Below are 21254 nucleotides of genomic sequence, written 5' to 3' on the forward strand. Positions count from 1 at the left end.
TTACAACCCCTTTAACCTCCCTGGCGGTATGATTATTTCAGAAAAAAGATGCTGAAAGCGGTACCATTATTTGCAAGGAAATTTGGCGTTTTATACTGTAGGCCTGTAATTCTTAGAAATAACTCACTTAAATCTGACCAAACAAGAGTCTAGTAGGCATCCCGGGTATGACATTTTTTTAAAAACAAAATGATAAATTATAATATAATAAATAATTATAAATAATTATAACAAATAATAATATAATTCTAATAAAAATTATTCAATAATGTAATCAACTCAAAATCACTGAAATTTGCTCAGTTGCAGAATTGTCGCTGTCATTATTTATTTTTTTATGACGAATTTCCCCACAAATCGCTATCGCACAATTCTGCAAGTGATTATAATTTATTATCGCTGTTTTCTAGCTGATCTAAAACCATTTTTGATAAAAAGGGACACTTTTGGTTGCTATGGACAATCTACAGTTTGCAGGGAGAAAGAAAGGTTTTTATTATATATATATATATGTAGGGCACTGGGCAGACCACTAGGCACAAGGGGGGGGGGGGTGTATTTTTTACATACAGTACTGTAATCTATAAGATTACAGTATACTGTATGTATTGTGTTTGTTTACGTTTTTGAATTTGGCGCCGTTCTCCGCTCCCGTGCATCACAGGGAACAGAGATCGGCGTCACACAGAGGCACTGTGTGAATCAAGCGAGGTCCCGCTCGCTCACACAGCGCGGTGGCATCACTGGATCCAGGGACAAGGTAAGTAACTTTGTCTGCTGCTGCAGCGAGGCAAGCCCGAGTCTGACTCGGGGTTACCACTTTTGGTATGAAAATCTCACCCCGAGTCAGACTCTGGAATACCGCCAGGGGGGTTAAAGGGGTTGTAAAGGTACAATTTTTTTTTTCCCTAAATAGCTTCCTTTACCTTAGTGCAGTCCTCCTTCACTTACCTCATCCTTCCATTTTGCTTTTAGGTGTCCTTATTTCTTCTGAGAAATCCTCACTTCCTGTTTTTCTGTCTGTAACTCCACACAGTAAAGCAAGGCTTTCTCCCTGGTGTGGAGTGTCGTGCTCGACCCCCTCCCTTGGACCACAGGAGAGTCAGGACGCTCTCTACGTTGCAGATAGAGAAAGGAGCTGTGTGTTAGTGGGCGTCCTGACTCTTCTGTAGTCCAAGGGAGGGGGCGAGCACAACACTCCACACCAGGGAGAAAGCCTTGCATTACTGTGTGGAGTTACAGACAGAAGAACAGGAAGTGAGGTCTTCTCAGAAGAAATAAGGACATTTAAAAGCAAAATGGAAGGATGAGATAAGTGAAGGAGGACTGCACTAAGGTAAAGGAAGCTATTTAGGAAAAAAATAATTTCCTTTACAACCCCTTTAACCTCCCTGGCGGTATGATTATTTCAGAAAAAAGGTGCTGAAAGAGGTACCATTATTTGCATGGAAATTTGGTGTTTTATATTGTAGGCCTGTAATTCTTAGGAATAACTCACTTAAATCTGACCAAACAAGAGTCTTGTAGGCATCCCAGGTATGAATTTTTTTTAAAAAACAAAATTATAAATTATAATATAATAAATAATTATAAATAATTATAACAAATAATAATATAATTATAATAAAAATTATTCAATAATGTAATCAACTCAAAATCACTGAAATTTGCTCAGTTGCAGAATTGTTGCTGTCATTACTTTTATTTTTTTATAACGAATTTCCCCACAAATCGCTATCGCACAATTCTGCAAGTGATTATAATTTATTATCGCTGTTTTCTAGCTGCTCTAAAACCATTTTTGACATGAAGGGACACTTTTGGTTTCTATGGACAATCTCCAGTTTGCAGGCAGAAAGAACAGTTTTTATTATATAAAAGTACATGTAGGGCACTGGGCAGATCACTAGGGACAAGGGGGGGTGTGTATTTTTTACATACAGTACTGTAATCTATAAGATTACAGTATACTGTATGTAATGTGTTTGTTTACGGTTTTGAATTTGGCGCCGTTCTCCGCTCCCGTGCGTCGTAACGTCGCAGGGAACGGAGATCGGCGGCACACGTGCACTGTGTGAATCGAGCAAGGACCCGCTCGCTCACACAGCGCGGTGGCATCGCTGGTTCCAGGGACAAGGTAAGTAAACCAAGCCTGTGGATTCTGCGAGGCGAGCCCGAGTCTAAGGCCTCGTACACACGGCCGAGTTTCTCGGCAAAAACCAGCAAGAAGCTTGCTGGGTTTTTTTTTTTGCCGAGGAAACCGGTCATGTGTACACTTTTCGACGAGGAAACCGATGAGGATCTCGCCGGGCCAAAAAGAAAGCATGTCTTCTTTTTCCCCCGACGGGAATGGGAAAATTTGGCTCGCCGAGATCCTCGGCGGCTTCACAAGGAACTCGACGAGCAAAACTATGTGTTTTGCCCGTCGAGTTTCTCGCCCGTGTACAAGGCCTGACTCGGGGTTACCGATCGCAGCACAAAAATGTAACCCCGAGTCAGACTCGGGAATACCGCCAGGGGGGTTAATGAAATGGAAAGTAAATTAACAAAAGAGAAATCCAAATCAAATCAATATCTGGTGTGACCACCCTTTGTATTCAAGACAACATCAATTCTTCGATATGTTTGATTACACTTTTGAAAAAATACAATCCAGGAAAAATAAATAATGTAAGAACGCACAATTCAGATGCTAATCAATTCAATGTTCTAAGGGTACTTGTAGGATTAATACAATAGGCATTAAAAAGTCAGGCTAAACATTTGTTTAACAATATAAAAAAAAAAAGTAACCAGTACACGTCATTACCCTTCATTGCACAGAACAGTCCAGTCCCTTCCTTTACAGCTCTGTATATGACAGGGAAGCTTGGCAGGACCAGAGGTGATAACTGTCACATCAGTTTCCTAGTTCAAACCTACTCAGCGATGACAAGTAGGCAAAATAAAGTGTGAACTTGTTTTAACTAGAAAAAGCTGATTTTTGGGACACTGCATTGAAGTTACGTTATATATCCATTTTAGAGGAAAACAGTATTTGATGAAGCTGAAATAAACTCCAGAAAAAAAACATGCAGTTCTATCATTTTTTTTAAAAATTACAATTTTTATATTTTTTTTGTGAAGTGGGACAGGATTCGGCTGCCCCCCCCCCCATGCTGGGTCTGTCTAGGACCTCAGTGAAAGGAATTTGCCCTCCAGCATTAGAATGACAGGCTGTATACTTATTTGACAGCAGAACTACTTGTGTTAAAAACCCCAAGAGGCAATCTGGAACAGAGCTTCTGTGTCCTCAGTTCTAAAGTATCATGGATGCAAAGTAGATAAAATGCAGGAAGAGAAATCGCTTTTGTGTAAATCACATGGTGTTACCAGCGCTGTCAGAAGTGGGCTCGTGCAGATCAGATGAAATGCATTTTCTAATTTTGTCAACACAATTACAATATTAGCTGAAGAAAGACTGTAAAACACCGCTGCCAACTAGAAACCAGTACAGTAAAACCTTGGATTGCGAGCAGAATTCGTTCCAGAAACATGCTTGTAATCCAAAGCACTTGTATATCAAAGCATTTCTTTTTTACAGGGTATAACCCCATTCACACCTGAGCGTTATGTAGCTACAAAACGCTGGAGGGGAAAAAATCTATTATTCTCTATGGACCTCGTTTTTTTTCATGACATTAATAACGGTTGTGTGTACGCAGTATTAGTCTTAGGACTAAAATGGAATTTTAGTCTTCTGCAATTGTTTTAGTTTTAGTCGTATTTAGTCGACTAAAATCTCCAGTACATTTTAGTTGACTAAAACTAATTTTACTTACGGTATTTAAAATCTAATGGGTGTAATTAAATTGTAATGCATTAGTTACCCTAGCATTTTAGTTTTAGTCCCATTTTAGTTTTAGTCGTATTTTAGTCATCTAAATTTTTTTAGTTTTAGTCGTATTTTAGTAGACTAAAATAGTATTCATTTAGTCGACTAAAAGGTTTTAGTCGATAAAATTAACACTGCCTTATGCCCTGTAGACACGATCGGTCAATCCGATGAGAACGGTCTGATGGATTTTTCCATCCATCATTCCATCCATCATTTTTCCATCAGTTAACCGATGAAGCTGAGTGATGGTCAGTCGTGCCTACACACCATCGGCATGCGTGGATTTTTAACCGATGGTCGTGCCTACAAACGATAGTTTTTTTTTCTATCGGTTAGGTATCCATCGGTTAATTTTAAAACAAGTTTCCCATTTTTTAACCAATGGATAAATAACCGATGGGGCCCACACACGATCGGTTTGGTCTGATGAAAACGGTCCATCAGACCGTTCTCATCGGATTGACCGATCGTGTGTACGCAGCATTAGGCGTTTATTTGTTTATTTGGCCAGAACTGTTATTCCTGCCCGAAAATTTTGCTAGCTGATAACATCTTCTGCTACCTGTACTGATTTTGCACTCTCCAGTTGTAGTAAATTAATCCCACAGTGACAACCCTGCTTCTCTGTAGATACATCTCTGTGAGTGTTGTCACCCTAGGATGGGAAGTGTGTTATTGGTAGAAACACCAGGTGAAAATAAGACTGAAAAAGAACAAAAAAAATAATGCAGCCACCTCATCTGAAAACTGGTAAGCTGCAATATATTACAGTCGTTTTGTTGGGGTGAGATATGCTTATGTAGCGCTACCCCCGAAGGAGCCGCTGGTTGATTTGGGATCGGCCTATTAAGTTACCCTGGTGTTGTCTAGGGGTGCAATTGTAGAGACAAATAGTGAGCGAAGGTCCAGACAGTGAATAAAGGTTTTTCCCAATGCTCTTTTTTCCACGCCAACACGGCCAACATCAACGTCAATTGGGAAGGGCAAAGTTGATTAATAGAGAGAGAGGAAGAACCTTGCGGTATCAGGCCTGGATATTAAATAGAGCAGTCAGTACTGCTCTGCGTAGTACCAATTTGTAACTCGTCGCCACTCCAACTGAGTGGGTAAAGTGTCCTCGGACAGACCTTTTTTTACAGGCCTGGCAGCCGAGGTGTCACTCAGGATTTCTGCATTGGTCACCAGGTGACAGCAAACATACCTGTCAGTACTCTGGTCACCGGATCCCCAATTGGTTTGTTCAGGCTCTGTTGGACGACCTGCCTCCGGGTCCTCCTCAAACCGACTCCCCAATAGAATGGCACCCAGCCTGGGACCCTTTCAATAGAATCGGGAACCCAGCCAAAATTGACTGGGGTCCCCTTGTACCTCAGGATGAGGTTCCAAGTAGTCTGAAACTATGGCCAGGTGGGCCACGCCGGCGGGGTCCATGGATGCGCGCACCCTGAAGGTGGATGCCGCACCTGGAACGGGGACCCCGCAAAGATTTTAGAACACATGACACATGTCACAGATATACTCCCCTCCAGCACGCCCCGCGAGGGAAAAGCGCCTCTGATTGGCTGCTGGAGAAACTTACTCTGCCAGAACCCCTCTGGCGCCAACTACTGGCCAGGGATGACATTGCATCCCTGGACCACAGACTGACCCAGTGGACATTTCTGGAATGACAGAAGTCCCAAAATTTAAACAAATAGTGAATGGGAGCAAGGTAACTCTCCCATTCCCCACTAACTTTAGCGTAGTGCCCATACTGAAAGTAAGGGGGCGCTACATATATATATCATACCTTATGCCTAGTACACACAACTGTTTTTTCCGTTGGATAATAAACCTACGGTTTTCCAAACAGAATTCCTCTCAGCCTGCCTTGCATACACATGCTCATACAACACGTATGACGGGACTATAAATGGGAAGTTCCATTCCAACGGCGCCACCCTTTGGGCTGCTTTTGCTGATCCTCGTGTTAGTAAAAGTTTGGTGAGAGACGATTCGCAGTTTTCAGTCTTCGTGCTTTTTAGTCCGTTACAGCGTGACGAATGTGCTATCTCCATTACGAACGCTAGTTTTACCAGAAAGGTCAATCCCGTCTCATACTTGATTCTGAGCATGTGCGTTTTTTTGCCCGTCGGAAAACCATGCAGACGAACTGTTTTCCCACCAGGATTTTTTCCAGACGGGAAAAAGGAGATCCTGCTCTTTTTTTTTTGTCCGGCAGTTTTCCCGTTGGAAAAACTGCGATGGAGCATACACACGACCGGGATTCCTGACGAAAAGCTCCCATAGCAGTTTTCCCGTCGGAAAAAACGGTTGTGAGTACGAGGCATTAAAGTTGTTTCACATATTTACATGGAGGCTATAAAATATTTCCATGATTGCATTTAACCCCTTCCTGTGTGGCTTGTGTGGGCATTAAAGTCCACCCTCTTTGTTACTGCTCAATTGTGCTACAAGGGCGGCAAGAGATGAATATACAGAAGAAAACATCTTAACATCACTGAAATCACTCAAGGTTCCTGTACAACAAATGCGTAAATACAATTTCAGCCGCTCAGAGCATGCATTATGTGCATTATTAGTCAGCTCTCACTGGTAGGCCTCGTGCACACGACCGAGAATCTCATCGTAAAAGAAACGTTGTTTTCCTCGACGAGGTTCTTGTCAAGCTTTCTTTGCATACACACTGTCAAGACAAAATCTCGTTGTTCTCAAACGCGGTGACGTACAACACGTACGACGGCACTATAAAGGGGAAGTTCGATTCCACTGGCACAACCCTTGGGGCTGCTTTTGCTAATCTCATGTTACTGCGTGTTAAGTAAAAGTTTGGTGAGAGACGATTCGCACTTTTCAGTCTGTTACAGCGTGACGAATGCACCATCTTCATTACGAAAACTACTTTTACCGAAGGTGCGCTCCCGTCTCATACTTTATTCTGAGCATGTGCGGGTTTATAAGCATACGCACAAACGTGTTTCTCGTCGTAAACCAGCCCGACGAGAAACACGACGAGGAAATTGAGACTCCCGACGAGAAAAAAGAGAACATGTTCTCTTTTTTTCTCGTCGAGATCCACCACAGTTTTCTCGACTAAAAACATACACACGAGGACGTAGACTTATGCCTCGTACACACAACGAAGTTTCTTGGCAAAAAACAGCAAGAAACTTGCTGTTTTTTTTTTTTTTTTGCCGAGGAAACCGTACATTTTTCGACAAGGAAACTGTTGAGGAACTCGACGAGCCAAAAAGAGAGCATGTTCTCTTTTTCCTCGACGGAAATGGAGAAAATTGTCTTGTCGAGTTCCTCGACAGCCTAACAAGGAACTCGACGAGGAAAACGATGTGTTTCGCCCGTCAAGATCCTCGGTCGTGTGTACGAGGCCTTACACCTAGAGAAAAGATAACATTATGCATGGAATTCTAAGTGAGACGCACAGCCTGCATATGTACTAAGCAAATATGGCTGTATACAAGATCATTGTGTGCTATAAATAGACACAAGGTATTTTAAAGCATTTACACACATTGATAACATTATTTATCATGTTAATCATATTCACATCTATATCTATAACTGGAAAAACATTGAGAAGACTATAGTTTTCCATTGAAAAGACAGAGCTGTGTTGTGCAGTGTTTGTAATGGAGATGGGGGTGCTTCCTTTCACCTTAAAGTCCAACTCTAGCCAAAAGAAATTATTTTGTTTTGGATACAGCAAGAAAAGGTTTGTGTCCTAATTTTTTATTTTATTTTGCTGTTTTTTGTTTCTGCTGGGTAGATCTGTACCTGTTCCTGGGTAACAGCGTACAAAGAATTTGCAAAATTCTCAAACAGGAACACCAGGCCTAAAACACATTTTAGGTAGAACTGGTAAGGAATGAAGTATCTTCTTTTTTTTCCTGTCTAACGCCACCCAAACATAGATCGAAACTCTACCAGTTCAGCAGGGACTGGCCAAGATTCGATCTTTGTATAAGCAGGCTGATTGCACCCAAGTTAATCCAGCGACCAACTTGGGTAGAACCGGCCTCTCTGATTTTTACATAGAAGTACTGCCGGCAGCCATAGCCGCTAGAAGTAATCATTATGTTGTGCCACCCGGAAAGACTCCCCACCGCCAGAACACAATAGCACTGTGGGAGGCATTCAAACATCAACACTGACTGAAAATGTAGTTGTCTATGGGCAGCTTAAAGTAATATTAAAGTCTTTTTTTTTTTTTAAATAACAAACATGTTATACTTACCTCCTCTGTGCAATGGTTTTGCACAGAGCAGCCAACATTCTCTTATTTTCGGGTCCCTCGCCAGTGCTCCTGGCCCCTCTCTCCTCATTGGCTCACTGACTTTAATTGACAGCAGCAGGGGCCAACAGCAAATTAGGGAGAGTCCTCGGACAGCCGAGGCTCTTGTGCAAGATCGCTGGATCGAGATGGGGTTTAGGAAAGTATAAGGGGGGCTAAGGGGGGCTGCTACACACAGGTTTTTTTATTTTTCTTCATGCATAGAATGCATGAGGATAAAAAAAAAAACTTCTGCTTTTAGAACTACTTTAACCTCCCTAACGGTAATCCCGTGTCAGGCTCGGGGTGAATTTTCATTCTCAAAATCGGTAACCGAGCCACACTCGTAATTGCATAGCAGTATCCTTGTAAAGTTACTTCCCTTGTCCCCAGGATCCTGCGATGTCCTCCCGCTGTGCAGGACTCCGTTCCCTGTGAGCAGTGTGACGCACAGGAATGGAGCCTGGCGCCAAATAAAAAAGGTGCAAAAAACAAAACGCATATAATGCACTATAATCTTACAGATCACATTACTGTATCAAATCATTTCACATCCATTTTGCCCCTAATGCTTTTGTCTAGTGCCCTGCAAGCAGTTTTATATTATAAATACTTTTCTCTCTGCCTGGAAACTTGAGATTGTCCATGGCAACCAAAAAGCGCCCCTTTACATCAAAAGCAGTTTTTAGACCAGCTAGAAAACAGCGGTAATAAATTAGAATCACTTGCAGAATTGAGCGATAGTAATTTATAGGGCCGCACTACAACCGTGAGCAGAATCCGTGGCTTGCAGTTGCGGTTAGGTCCTTCAATGTACAACTGCCATTCAGCAATTTAAAAGAAAAGTAGGGGAAAAAAAGCAAAGAAAAAAAAAACAGGCCTAAAGAGAGTAGTGTCTCCTGAACATCTGCAAACTGCTTCTATTCCTTCTGTACTGAAAAGTTATTCATTGCAGATCCTTTTTTAGAGGGCAGTAAACTTACTGCCTGTCTGAAGGAATACTGAAGTTTCTGGGCCAGATTCATGAAAAATTGCGGCGGCGTAATGTATCCCCTTTACGTTACTCCGCCGCAAGTTTTCGTCGTAAGTGCTTGATTCACAAAGCACTTACGTGTTAACTTGCGGCGGCGTACCGTAAATCTGTCCGACGCAAGCCCACCTAATTCAAATGGGGCGTGTGTCATTTAAATTAGGCGCGCTCCCGCGCCGAACGTTCTGCGCATGCTCCGTGTGAAAATTTCCCGCCGTGCTTTGCGCGAAACTACGGCGCCCCAACGTTTTTTTTGAACGGCGACGTGCGTTACGTTGTTTCATATTCCCGGGCGTCTTACGTAAAAAAAAAAATTGAAATTCGACGCGGGAACGACGGCCATACTTTAACATGGCTGGTCTAAATGTAAGCCATGAAAAAGCAGGCTTATGTTTGCGATGGGAAAAACCGACTAGCGACGACGTAAGAGAATGCGACGAACGCGCGTGCCTTCGTGGATCGCCGTAAACAGCTAATTTGCATACCCGACGCTGGAAAACGACGCAAACTCCACCCAGCGGCTGCCGGAAAATTACACCTACGATCCGAAGGCGTACGAAGCCGTACGCCTGTCGGATCTTTGCCAAAAGTCGTCGTATCTTGGTTTGAGGATTCCAAATCAAGATACGACGCAGCAAATTTGAAAATACGCCGGCGTATCTACTAATTTTCGTATTACTGCTGTGAATCTGGCCCTCTCTTTTTTTCCAAGTCATGGTATAGTCTGCCAGTAGTTAGTCACATTCAGATGGACTTGTTCTATAATTTATACATTCGCTTATAGAAAGTCAGCAAGTATTTTTTTCTCCTCTGTAGCAAAACTGGCCAACCTAGGAATGCCTTCCCCAGAGCCAGAACTGTAGATGACATAAGGTTGGACATTCATTCTTTTTTGACCATATAACCATTTTGTAAAAATGCAAAACCGTCATGCATGTTATCATCAGTTATGCTGATCACTGGCTACCTCTTGAACTGTCACTGACCAGCATGTTATTACAGTAAAGTTTTCTTTTACAGTGGCATCAATGGTATGGTTACGTTCTGGAGGTTCAGACAGATCTAGTATAATTAGAATCTAAAACATATTTTTGCATATAATGCATTGCAGACAAATACATAAGACCCAATCATCTCACTCCACCATGGGTCCCACTCCATTATTTACAATCATTACAATTACTTTACTTACTAATTTACTTTGGAGACAGGATCTACAGAAAATGTTGAAATACACCAGAACAAAGTTGGGCATACACAGGCAAATGCTTTGTGAATAATAACAGCTAAATCCTTGATAGCCATCCCTGAAGCCTCGTACACACGGCCGAGGAACTCGACGGGCGAAACATCGTTTTCCTCGTCGAGTTCCTTGTTAGGCTGTCGAGGAACTCGACAAGCCAATTTTCTCCATTCCCGTCAAGGAAATAGAGAACATGCTCTCTTTTTGGCTCGTCGAGTTTCTCGACAGTTTCCTCGACGAAAATGTACACACGACCGGTTTCCTCGGCAAAAAAATATCTCCCAGCAAGTTTCTTGCTGGTTTTTGCCGAGAAACTCGGTCGTGTGTATGAGGCCTTACAGTTAGCTTCTTAGCAATTTCCCATTTCCAGACAAGCATCCAGCAATCAGCCACACTCTCTTCATTCTAAGCTCAGCCAATGAAAAGTATCCACCATACAGGAAGATGTTATTAAGGAAAAGTCCAGATGGCCGCACAAAAACACTAAAATCCACTTTAATAATCTTGAATGAAAAAACAGAGAAACACCATACAGAACCACAGCGGGGGAAGAAAGGCTTACGTGTTTCGTGCCAACCTCAACCCTTATCGGATGAGGCTAGTGCGAAATGTGTTAACCTTTCCTCTCCCACTCTGCTTATGTATGGTGTTTCTATGCTGTTTCATTCAAGATTAATAATATGGATTGTAGTGTTTTAGTGCGGCCATCTGGAATTTCTCTTGACCAAGAAAATTATATACAAATGTAGATATATCACTGCGCTGTTTAGTAACGTGAAAAAAAGCAGCCAACACCACAAAATAGATCAATTTTGAAAAAATGGAAAAGAAAAAATAAAGTGTATCGCTAGAAGAAAAAACCCTGGTTAGAGGGTCTTTATAATATAATACAAACTTGTGAAATGTCCATATCGCAGCAAGAAAAATTATTAATAAAATCAAGAGTCCATAATGAGCTTCAATTCATCGAAAATAGTGACATTAATTATGACACAGTGATTGATAGAAGGTCCGCCACCAATTAGTGAAAATTTTGAGGCTTACCGGAGTGAATGGACCTAAATAAGCGTATACTTATCAGGTCAATCAAATTAAATGATGCCAAGGATCAAGATGTACTTCAGATGTTGAATAATCAATAGACCTCCTGGGACATCCTCATAGATAATGCAGTGATTTCACAGAAACTGTTTGATTGGTCTTTTAGTATATACACTCAGGTGATATTATGCACCATGCAAAGTAATATATTAATGCAGCCAAGGAAAAAAAAAAAAAAAAAGTGCACGTAGCGTGATTCTGTATTTCCATAAAAAATCACATTTAATAGAAAACGTTTTACACTCACATTTAAGAAGAATAAAACAAGCGCTTAGTAATACATTTCAGCAGTGGGGTCAGTGGAGTCTCCCGACGCGTTTCGTTCCCTTAGAACATCATCTGGGGCACTGACACACTGCTAGAAGACACCCTTATATAACAAAGTACCCCATACCTTAATTATGGCTCCAACACGTGGGGAAAATTAATCCCAGTACATACTTCCGGGTTGCGCCAGCATAGTGAGTATGGCGTGAGTTCCACGTCTCATACCGAGAGAGGAAGTTGGAACGCAACGTCCATCGCATAATAGGAAGTGGCCAGTATAGGCGTGCGTTCCAAGCCTCAGAATGTATCAAGGGACTGGAACACAACGCCAACAGCGTACTAAAATGGTCGTTACAAACGTGAGTGCAACGTCCAAATCTCCGACAGCGTGCCAATGAGATCGCCAGACTCGCAATGCATTTATTAATGTATCTTAGTTTTCCCATCAGTACATCATATCCAATTATGGCTCCATTTTAATTCCATTGGACACTCGATTATGTATCTTAGGTAATTTTTTTGGAACTCTCCATGGTTTGTAAACTTAAACTATTTACTTACCCAGTTTTATTTCTTTTTTATTTACATATATATACATTATGGTTTACTGACCTATGTATATTATTTTATATGCCACTAATTTTTAATGATGAAGTGGACACGTCTGTCCTATTTATCTGTGTTTTTACACTTTGATAATAATAATCTTTACCCCCTTTCTACTTATGGGTCCAACCTTTTTGAGTATCAGCTAGGACAGGTGTGTGCTGGTGCTGTTTTGTCAAATTTCATTACTGATTACTGTTAGAGTGACTATATTTAATTCGAGACGCTAGATGGCTCTGTTTTGTATTGACATTGTCAGCGCGTTGAGATCTGGATGTTGCGATTGCGAGTCTGGCGATCTCATTGGCATGCTGTCGGAGATTTGGACGTTGCACTCACGTTTGTAACGACCTCTTTAGTACGCTGTTGGCGTTGCGTTCCAGTCCCTTGATACATTCTGAGGCTTGGAACGCATGCCTATACTGGCCACTTCCTATTATGCGATGGACATTGCGTTCCAGCTTTGTCTCTCAGTATGAGACGTGGAACTCACGCCATACTCACTATGCTGGCGCAACCCGGAAGTATGTACTGGGATTAATTTTCCCCGCGTGTTGGAGCCATAATTAAGGTATGGGGTACTTTGTTATATAAGGGTGTCTTCTAGCAGTGTGTCAGTGCCCCAGATGATGTTCTAAGGGAACAAAACGCGTCGGGAGACTCCACTGACCCCACTGCTGAAATGTATTACTAAGCGCTTGTTTTATTCTTCTTCCACTGACCCCACTGCTGAAATTTATTACTAAGCGCTTGTTTTATTCTTCCTAAATGTGAGTGTAAAACGTTTTCTATTAAATGTGATTTTTTATGGAAATACAGAATCACGCTATGTGCACTTTATTTTTATTTTTTCCTTGGCTGCATTAATATATTACTTTGCATGGTGCATAATATCACCTGAGTGTATACACTAAAAGACCAATCAAACGGTTTCTGTGAAATCACTGCATTATCTATGAGGATGTCCCAGGAGGTCTATTGATTATTCAACATCTGAAGTACATCTTGATCCTTGGCATCATTTAATTTGATTGACCTGATAAGTATACACTTATTTAGGTCCATTCACTCCGGTAAGCCTCAAAATTTTCACTAATTGGTGGCGGACCTTCTATCAATCACTGTGTCATAATTAATGTCACTATTTTCGGTGAATTGAAGCTCATTATGGACTCTTGATTTTATTAATAATTTTTCTTGCTGCGATATGGACATTTCTAACCAGGGTTTTTTCTTCTAGCATTGCACATGTGTGGGAACTGGGCCTGCACACATGTTGGAGGTGTTGTTGGATTGAGTGGACCTACCTAGAGCAGCGGTGTATCTCTCACAATACTGGAAGATGTGTACATAAATGTTGCATTTTACTTCCATTGTTGCTTCTAACCACTTGCAGGGCCAAATGTAGCAAAACCGATCAAAAAAACTTTCAAGAAGCACTTTCAATTTGCACCTCCACCTGATACACAGTTACTTAGTTACATAGTTAGTCAGGTTGAAAAAGACACAAGTCCATCTAGTTCAACCACATAAAAAAAAAAAATATTGTACAATCCCATATACCCAATTCTATACCCACAGTTGATCCAGTGGAAGGCAAAAAAAAACAGCAGAGCATGATCCAATTTGCTACAGCAGGGAAAAAAATTCCTTCCTGATCCCCCGAGAGGCAATCAGATTTTTCCCCGGATCAACTTTACCTATAAATGTCAGTATCGAGTTATATTATGTACATTAGGGAAAGTATCCAGACCTTTCTTAAAGCAATCTACTGAGCTGGGCAGAGCCACCTCCGGAGTTCTGCATAGTTCCCTACAAACTGATTCAAAACAAAAAGGGGAGCTGCGGTGGCTCAACGCGATTGGCACTGCGCTGACAAGCCATTCACCTCTGCAGCTAGGGGTTCAGCTCCCGGTCTCAGCTACATGTGAATTGAGTTTGGTGGTCTCAGGCTGGCTCCCGGTGGGTGTGCTATGCGAGGTAAGCCTGCGCTTAGTACGCCCACCCCCCTCCCACAAAAACCACCACACCTGCACGCACTCGAAATTGGGTTAACATGCACGCACTTTGACCACGCGGTCTCTAAAAAGAGAGGCGAAGGACTAACAGGGCTGGTTGAGCGGGCTAGATCCTCTCACTCCCTTATAGGGAGTCCCTCTGCCCCGGTGGGCTTCAAAGCGGAGCAGGTAGGGCGGGCTGTGTGGGAAGACCCCCTCACACACCCACCATTGCCCCCCGGGGCATGGAGAAAGGTGGCAGATTGCCTCTGGGGGAGGCCTGCCTACTCCCAACTCCTGCAGTCCGGCTCCTCTCTCGAGTACACGCACAAAATACACTTTAAAAAAAAAAAACTGATTCAAAACTATCTTCTATCTCTTGGGGGCTTTAATGGTAAGAAATTCCACCAGAATTCCAAGTTTCACCCAATTGTTAAATGCTTTGTATATCCATAAGATGATGCCGTACTCCTTTGATGAATTCTTCATGATGTACTATGAAGCAATGCGCTATCAATCCAGTAATGAGAGATCAGTTTCCTCATTATGGCCTTGCAAGAGGGACTGGAGATATACATTTCTGCTGGGCAATCCTACCACCAATGCCTCTGATATCAACAACCAAGTGACTTAGCTCCCCATAGGTGTGCTAAACTTAAATATCAGTTTTTAATGCATAGGACTTTAAAAAAGACGCCTCAGTGCTGATTTGGTGTGCTTTCACTGCAGCTAGGAAACCAATTGCTTTCAATGGTTTTCTGCACCTAAAACCTAAAAACAGTCAATCAGTTAGAGCTTCAAGTAAGAAATCCCTGCTGGTTGTATGGAGGAGCAAACAATTAGGAAAGTGGGCACATTTGCTTAAAGGGTAAGTTTTGTGGGAGAAAAATTGTAAATAAAAAAAATATATATATAGTGTATACACTTGCCACACAAGTCATATATGTAATTAAATGTTATTAAATATTACCTTTCCTTTTTAATCTGCAGTTCTATCACTTTTTGTAAAATGCAATGCAATAAGGCTACCTGGAGGTGTTCTGTATACAGATGATGTACAGATGATGTACAGAACGCCCCCAGAAATTTCTTGCTTGTGCAATTGGTTTACTGATTTTTCTAGAAGTCGGCACTAATATACAAATCAGATTTTGAGCATCTCTGCAACAAAAATTAAATTTTTGGTGATGTACTCCCAAAGGGAAATCACATCTGAAGCCTCGTACACATGACCGGGTTTCCCGCAGGAAAACTGCCAGGAGAGCTTTTGGCAATGAAAACCGGACGTGTGTATGCTTCCTTGTAGTTTTCCTTTCAGGAAAACAGCCGGGAATCCCGGCGGAAAAATAGAGAACCTGCTCTCTTTTTTTTCCCCGCCAGATCTACTACTTACCTATGGGAAAAACTGAGAGGCAGTGCCGATGGAGCATGCACACGGCCGGGATTCCCGGCCAAAGCTCCATGCAGTTTTCCTGCCGGGTTCCATCGAGAAAACCGAGTGTGTGTACAGGGCTTAAAAGGTATGCAGACTCTGCCACATTCCTCATTAGAGTCCTGCAGGTGAAGCAGCTGAATAATAATTATAAAAACACTCCCATACAGATTCACACGGACACAGACAAACAAACAGCTATTTTTCAGAATAACAAAAAAAAAGTTAAGAACCTGCAACAATGTTTGTTAAAATCCCTGCATCGTACACAGATCACTCAGAGGGGAATGTTTTTTTCACAACAAGAGTCAGGCCCCGTACACACGTCCGAGAAACTCGACGGGCAAAACACATAGTTTTGCTCGTCAAGTTCCTTGTGAAGCCGCAGAGGATCTCGGCGAGCCAAGTTTCCCCGTTGACTAACGAGGAAATAGAGAACATGTTCTCTATTTGGCCCGATGAGATCCTCGTCGGTTTCCTCGGCAGAAAGTGTACACACGGCCGGGTTTCTCGGCAGAATACAGCTCCGATCGAGTTTCTGGCTGAATTCTGCCGAGAAACTCGGTCGTGTGTACGGGGCCTTAGGGCTCTTTCACACAGGTGGATCGTATGTCCGCTTTTTCATCCATCCGTGTACAGATGAAAAAGGGACATACATTGGTCCCTATGAGATTGCGGGGGTCAGCAGATGAACAACCGCTGACACCCGATCTCACCCGGTTCTACAATCCTCCGATTCTGCAGATGGAGGAAACCCCTATTTTTCCATTTGTCTGCGGGCCGGATCGGGTAAACACGGACAGACGGTTCATGTTCATCCGATCCCCCCATAGAGGAGAGCGGAGAAAACAGTGTGCGGGGACCGCCCTGTCATCCGCCGGCTCAGCGGGGATCAGCGGAGCGATCCCCGCTGAGCAAGCGGAGGTTCACGGGGCGGATCATCACCCCATGTGAAAGAGCCCTTACTCTTTAAATCCTTCCAAAAATTCAATACAAAGATGGCAATTCAATTTTATTATTTTCCCACTGTTGGCTGTCTAGATTCTGTAATGTTGTATATACAATCTGCATCAACCACCAAAGCAGGATAAGGACCCATTCACGCCTATGCATGTGCATTGCAGGACACATAGTAAGGCACACATGTAGGGGTGAATTGGCCCATATAATTTTCTCTTAACACATTCTAATTGTAACCCATAGACGTGAACCAGATACATAGCAAAAATGGGACTTCTGTTTGTAAAGCAGAAATTTGAACACATTTTAAAGCGTATAAGTGTAAACGAGCACTTCAAGATATTTCGTAAAAAACTAAATAATACAGTAGCAAGCCACCTGTATACTACCCATAATTCCCTCTGGGCTCAACTGTGCTTTGTTCTTTGCCTGAACAGGTGTGTCAGACAGGTACACGATGTATGTGGCAGCAGGACAGGTAAAGCAAACACTACAATACGGATCAGAAGAAGAAAAAGAAAGTTGAAGGGGTCTCTTACTTGGATTCTCCAGGCTGCTGGGACAGTGAGCTCCTTCCCCGAGCAGCTCCCATGGCTTGTCAGCCCGTCATCTGGATTTGAATGTGAAATGAGTATGAGTGACTGCAGCAGCTCACAGTTTGCATGACCTCCTAATGAGAGACGGGAGCTGGTGACACTGAGAATTAAGTGATCACGTGACCGCCCATGAAAATACATTCTTTCATACTTCCTAGATGTACTGTGTGTAGTAACTCTTTACCTGCAGGCTGAGCCAGATCCAGCCAGATAATGCCTTACACGCATACAGCTCTAAAGCCCTGTACACACCACCAGGAAATCATACAAAATATATCGCTTTCGAATCGCTCGTACAATAATCTGATTGTTAGTGCACAGCTTTTGTAAGAAATTATCCAAAGGCACAAATACGAAAACTTTTCTCGTATGATACTGGATCGCAATGTTCGTTTAACCTCCCTGGCGGTATGATTATTTCAGAAAAAAGGTGCTGAAAGCGGTACCATTATTTTGCAAGGAAATTTGGCGTTTTATATTGTAGGCCTGTAATCCTTAGGAATAACTCACTTAAATCTGACCAAACAAGAGTGTAGTAGGCATACCGGGTATGACATTTTTTTTAAAACAAAATTATAAATTATAATATAATAAATAATTATAAATAATTATAACAAATAATAATATAATTATAATAAAAATTATTCAATAATGTAATCAACTCAAAATCACTGAAATTTGCTCAGTTGCAGAATTGTCGCTGTCATTACTTTTATTTTTGTATGACGAATTTCCCCACAAATTGCTATCGCACAATTCTGCAAGTGCTTATAATTTATTATCGCTGTTTTCTAGCTGCTCTAAAACCATTTTTGACATAAAGGGACACTTTTGGTTGTTATGGACAATCTACAGTTTGCAGGCAGAAAGAACAGTTTTTATTATATAAAAGAACATGTAGGGCACTGGGCAGACCACTAGGGACAAGGGGTGTGTGTATTTTTTACAAACAGTACTGTAATCTATAAGATTACAGTATACTGTATGTATTGTGTTTGTTTACCTTTTTGAATTTGGTGCCGTTCTCCGCCCCGTGCGTCGTAACGTCGCAGGGAACAGAGATCGGCGGCACATAGAGGCACTGTGTGAATCGAGCGAGGTCCCGCTCGCTCACACAGCGCGGTGGCATCGCTGGATCCAGGGACAAGGTAAGTAAACCAAGCCTGTGGATTCAGCAAGGCAAGCCCGAGTCTGACTCGGGGTTACCGATCATAGCCAAAAAATCTCACCCCGAGTCAGACTCGGGAATACCGCCAGGGGGGTTAATAAGCACAGTTTTCGTCCGAAAATACAATACAAATATATTAGATCACTTCTGATTTTTTATTCTGTCGTACAAGTATTTACGTACTTTAGTAACATCTTCATTTTTTATATGGTGAATAGCGTAAAAAAATAAATAAATAAACGGGCGTTCATTCGTCCGATATTCTCACCTTGGGCGTTATTAACTAAAGGCAAATCCACTTTGCACTACAAGCGCAAACTAAAAGTGCAATGTGTACTTGAAATTGCACTGAAAGTGCACTTGGAAGTGCAGTCACTGTAGATCTGAGGGGGACATGCAAGGAAAATAAAAAACAGCATTTTAGCCTGCACATGATTGGATGATAAAATCAGCAGAGCTTCCCCTCATTTCAGATCTACCAGATTTACATCGACTGCACCTCCAAGTGCCCTTTGCACTCGTAGTTTGCACTTATAGTGCAAAGTGGATTTGCCTTTTGTAAATAACCCCCCATGTGTACTTGGCTTAAAGTGGTTGTAAAAATAAAAACCCTGCAAGACAAAGGCATAGCATACTAGCTCATTATGAAATACCTTAGATCGAAGCCCCCATAGCGTTCCCAGTACACATCTCCGGCCGGCGACAGCCCCCGGAGTTACTTCTGAGTATCGCGGGCTCCGGCGCTGTGATTGGCCAGAGCCGCAATGCCGGTAACGGCACACTAGCTGAAGCAATGACACAAACGTGCCGTTGCTTCAGTGCACATGGGCTGATGACGTCGGCACATGCTGATACAGAGGATATCTCCTAAACTGTGCAGGTTTAAGAGATATCCACGGTAGTTACAGGCAAGCCTTATAGGCTTACCTGTAGTAAGAAGTAGATTGTAAGGGTTTACAACCACTTTAAGACCCACTAGGCTTTTTACGATACACAATAGGCTAATGCTGGCTAATTACGCATATGTGGGGTTATTTACTAAAGGAAAATTCACTTTGTACTACAAGTGCAAAGTTTACTTGAAATTGCACTGAAAGTGCTCTTGGAAGTGCAGCCACTGTAAATCCAAGGGGGACATGCAAGGAAAATAAAAAACAGCATTTTAGCTTGCACATGATTGAATGATAAAATCAACAGAGCTTCCCCTAATTTCAGATCTACCCCTCAGATTTACAGCGACTGCACTTCCAAGTGCACTTTCAGTGCAATTTCAAGTACACTTTGCACTTGTAGTTTTCACTTGTAGTGCAAAGTGGATTTGCCTTTAGTAAATAACCCCCATTGTGATTATTTTAAGATTCACCGTTTGTTCAGATACTGCCAGATACAGGCTCTCTTAAGGTGGTAAAGACTTATTTTTTACTTTTACCTATAGGTAAGCCTAATAAGGTTTACATTTAGGAACTGTAAATATCTCCTAAACTTGCATAGTTTAGGAGATCTTCAGTGTGCATGCAGGCAATGACATTATCAGCACATGCGCTCTGAAGGTCCAGCTTACTGTGCCGGACCTTCAGGGCCCGTGCCGTAAACGGCGTCTCCCGCGGGGAAACACCAGGTAAGATGTCAGCCATCTCAACCGCATATGCTCCTGGTCCTGTGCCAAGATCTGTTACATGAGCTTCTTTATCTTTTTTTTGGAATGGAGGGAGGCCCATGCAAATGAATGATGTCGCTCCAAAAATGCTCTACTAAAAACAAACAAAAAAAGCAAAAAAATAAATGTGCTGCAGCAGCTGTTGCTGCACTACGCTCAGGTGTAAATGAAGCCTTAGAAGGCTTTGGGAGAAATGAACATGGAACGTGACTTTCCTGAACCACATTCTGGTAAGAACTGGCTCCAGTCAAGAAACATTTTTTGTTTATAGTTCTGTCACCTATGATGGGTTTCTGCAACAATGAAAAACATTTGATGTCAGCAGAAATGAAGTACATGATGTAAACTGAACAAAACTTAGGCCCCTTTCAAACGGGAAGATCGTTCAGGTCCGCCTGTCAGATTTTTAGGCGGACCTGAACGGACGATCCATGCAGGTCTATGGAGCGACAGATATCAATGGTGACATGCCCGCTGACATCCGATCCGCTAAAATCAGACGGATGGAATCCCTATTTTCCATCCGTCTGGCGGATCGGATCGGATGAAAACAGACAGGCAGAACTGAAGTGTAAACTGATGTCAATTTACCTGAACTGAAGAGAACTGAAGTGCAAACTCATGTAAACTGAACTGAACAGAACTGAAGTGTAAACTGATGTAAACTGAACTGAACAGAACTGAAGTGCAAACTGATGTCAATTTAACTGAACTGAAGAGAATTGAAGTGCAAACTCATGTAAACTGAACTGAACAGAACTGAAGCGTAAACTGATGTAAACTGAACTGAACAGAACAGAACAGAATTGAAGTGCAAACTGATGTAAACAAAACTGAACTAAACAGAACTGAAGTGTAAACTGATGTAAACTGAACTGAACAGAACTGAAGTGCAAACTGATGTCAATTTAACTGAACTGAAGAGAATTGAAGTGCAAACTGATGTAAACTGAACTGAACAGAACAGAACAGAATTGAAGTGCAAACTGATGTAAACAAAACTGAACTAAACAGAACTGAAGTATAAACTGA

The 21254-nt window shown here is 42.1% G+C and overlaps 1 protein-coding gene across 1 annotated transcript in view; it reads right to left on the minus strand.

Annotated features, from left to right (window-relative positions):
- LOC120924282 overlaps positions 1-17503 on the minus strand; it is a 143076-nt gene extending 125573 nt beyond the window's left edge. Inside the window, exon 1 of the mRNA XM_040335146.1 lies at positions 17341-17503. The gene's annotated coding sequence lies outside the window, so the exon portion shown is untranslated. The remainder of the gene's footprint in view (positions 1-17340) is intronic.
- Between the last annotated feature and the right edge of the window lie 3751 nt (positions 17504-21254).

The sequence above is a fragment of the Rana temporaria genome, chromosome 1, assembly GCF_905171775.1.
Source record: "Rana temporaria chromosome 1, aRanTem1.1, whole genome shotgun sequence".
Taxonomy (NCBI): Eukaryota; Metazoa; Chordata; class Amphibia; order Anura; family Ranidae; genus Rana; species Rana temporaria.